Consider the following 3,345-nt stretch of genomic DNA (forward strand, 5'->3'; position numbering starts at 1 on the left):
GACGAGGAGCCGTCCATGCATGTCCCTGTCAAGACCTGACCCTTGCGTGGTCCCCCCGCCCGACGGCCCGACACCGATGCTGAGTGTGTGTGCATGCGCAGATGGCATGCTTGGAGACCGCATCACATGCCTGCGCTCACACCCCCGGCGTCGTGGGAGAGTGCATTCCCGGGGTCCGCCCATGGTCCTGGCCCCGAAGAGCACTTTACAGGTGAGCTGCTCTCCGCACCCCCTTCCAAGTTCCCCGGCCCTGTTCCCGTTCGTGTTGGGTTTGTTTTTTTTAAAGAACCGCATGTGCTGTTGTGTGAAGTCCGTGAGAGCATTTCTCATTGGGTCACGGCTAAGCCTTGACCACTGTTGGCCAGTCTGGGGCCAACATAGGGCCGAGAGCCTGCGTGAGGCTAGGGGAGGTGGCAGCTCTGGGCAGAGCATGTTCGTGCAGAGCTCTGGCCCCACGGCTGCCTGGCATCTCTCTTGTTGGGGCGTGTGGGTGAGTGGATGAGGGTCTTGAGGCATCAACCAGCACTAGGAAATGAGAAGAAACTAGAGAGTCCCTTCCTGGCGCTTGGAAAAGCTTGGCCTGTGTTCAGTACTGGGAAGCTGAAAGTGAAGGTCCTCAAGCAGCCAAAATAAAAACATTTCTTGAAGTCTACGGTTTCTCTTTTCTTTACTAAAGAAAAACTTTCTTCTTGTGCATTCATGAGAACAGGTGTCTACACCGGCACCAAACTCACTAAAGTGAGTTACAAAGAGCAGAACTGACATTCTCAATAGCTGACACCTACCCCCCCCCCCCCCCCCCCCCCCCCGGGGGGGGCCCCGGGGGCCCCCCCCCCCCCCCCCCCCCCCCCGGACAGCCACTGTTGCCCATGGCTGTCCAGCTGTGCAGCAGGTCTTGTGGGGGAGCCCACGTGGTCCAGTGACCGTGAGACTCAGGTCACCGATCGGATGGCACACACGTGGTTACCCGTGGTTTGGAGCAATCACTCCACGGGCAAGAAGTCTGGAACCATGTCCTGGGTCCAGGGATGCATGATGACATGCCACAGAAATACAACCGGAGCTTGAGCCACATGGCGGTGCTAGAGCAGCTTGGGTCCCTCTGTGAACATAGTGCCCCTCGGATAGTGACCTGAGTCTGAGTCCCTCCGGGCTGACATTGACGCCAAAGCCACCAGCCCACCCCTCCCTAGTGGGCGGACCCCTGGTGAGCAGTGGGTCTGCCAGAGCTCAGGAAACCTGGAGTCCTTCCTACATGCCTTCTGTGATTTGGAGACCTTGCACTGACCATTCTGGGGGTGGCTGCCTGTGTTTTCCGTGGACGTGGCCCATCTGGCAGGTAGCAGGTTCCATCTGCCTGGAATCCTGCACGCTGGGAGTGCTCGAAGGCCGGCATCCCTCTGTGCCAGGTTTGCCCCCCAGGGTTCCTTCTCTGGGTGGTGAGAGGAGGTGAAAGGTGAGCCCATCCCCCTTTCTGCTCCCACAGATTTGTGAGGCTACAGAATGAATTCACAGTGTGACTTTGCCTCCCAAAGGTACGGAGAGGGGGGAGTGCAGTGACAGCATGTGATCCTTTCACTCGGACGGGAGATGGGGAATATACAGGGACAGTCCTGATGCATGGAGGGGAAGACAGATTCAGAAATGGGGCACACTGCACACTAGCTGTGGGGCAAGGGTTGCACTGAGATCGGTCCCCTGGGCCACCACGCTGCCACTCAGCCCCCAGCAGAGCCACCTGCCCGGTGCAGGGGAGACACGGTCTTGGGGATCACCCCGGATTGGGAGTTGGACACCAGACCTAGTGCCTCCACCACAAACCCCTGCGTCACCAGCATCCTGTTTGGTCCCTGTCCCCGGGCATGTGCCCCGATCTGCAGAACAGTCTGGGCTAGGTCCGTGGTTTCCAAAACTTAGCCATGAAACACTTTCTCAGCTAAATGTGGTACAGAACTCCAATCCCTAGAGTGAAGAAGGTGCTATTTATAAGTTCATTTGCAACGTCCACAGCAGGTGGGATTGGGAGCCCCACCACCTGCATGGATCCCACTCCCGTGCCTTCCCAGCTGTCTGACCTAGGGAAAGTTCAAGCCTTCCAGGCCTGTACCTGTAGACCCTCACTGCATGACCTGTAAAGCCCCTTCTAGCTTTTTAAAAACTCACACTTGGGGTGCCGGGATGGCTCAGTCGATTGAGTCTGACTCTTGGTTTTGGCTCAGGTCATGATCTCAGGGTCCTGGGATCAAGCCCTGAGTGGGGCTCGGTGCTCAGTGCTGGGTTGGCTTATCCTTCCTCTGCTCCTCCCCCTGCTCTCTTGCTCTCCCTCGTTTAAAAAAAAAAAAACACACACACACAAAAAAACCCTCCCACTTTGCTTAAATAACCATGTTTAGGTTGGGACTGATCAAGTGGGCCTGGTGTCAGGATGACCTGCCCACAGCCACCTGCTCCAGGCACCCCAGAACACAGTCCCACCTTCCCTCCTACATCACGGGTTTAATTCCTCATGGCTACACGTTGAGAAAAGCTTGGCCAATACCTAAAACACTCCTTATTTAACTTAAGTAACGAGCCTTGAATGTACTTGTTGCCACCCACAAGCAAATGTTTATTGCGCTGTGAGGTTGAGCAGACACTATAATTCCACAGTCTGAGCCAAGCCCAGGTCCCACCCCCGGGAAAGTCACGCAGGTCGGATGTGAGTGGCCCTGATTGCGTCAGACGGTCCCCCTGGTTTCAGGCACAGCCTGGGGTGAGATCAGGGTCAGGAGGCTCTGGGAGTACAAGGGGCACCCCCATTCTGATAGCAAGGGAGGGACTGGAATTGGAGAGGTCAGAGGACTACACATCATTCAGGGCACCCACTGGAAGGTGTCGGGCGTGGGCCCGGGAAGCCATGGCTTCCCAGACACAGCTGCAGGTCCAGAGGCCAGGAGGGAAGGGCGCCTGGCTCCTTTGGGTAGCTGGGATGCTCTCTTGGCTCCAAAGCCAGGGCCGATGAAGATGATGAAAGGCCGTCCCCCGCTTCTCCATCTGACCTGGCCGGCTGTGAGCTGTTTGGTTCCAGACACTTGTTCTGTGGAATGCTTCCAAGGAGCTCAGAATGTCCTTGACCCCTGCGGTCCCAGGGCTCCCCGGCGTGCTGGCTGTCCTGCTTTCCCGTGGATAACCAGGCTGCTGCCCCATGGCCCAGGACCAGACGTCGGGCTCGTGGAGGCATCTGCCGAGCTCACATTGCTAGGGGCCAAGGCTGCCCCGAGACAGGATTCAGAGCTGGGTTGTGGGTCTGGGACTTCATTCCCATGAAGACACTTGGACTACACAGAGAGGTCCCCCGCAACCCCC

The sequence above is a fragment of the Lontra canadensis genome, unplaced genomic scaffold (assembly GCF_010015895.1).
Source record: "Lontra canadensis isolate GAN:19392208 unplaced genomic scaffold, GSC_riverotter_1.0 scaffold1, whole genome shotgun sequence".
NCBI classification, from domain to species: domain Eukaryota; kingdom Metazoa; phylum Chordata; class Mammalia; order Carnivora; family Mustelidae; genus Lontra; species Lontra canadensis.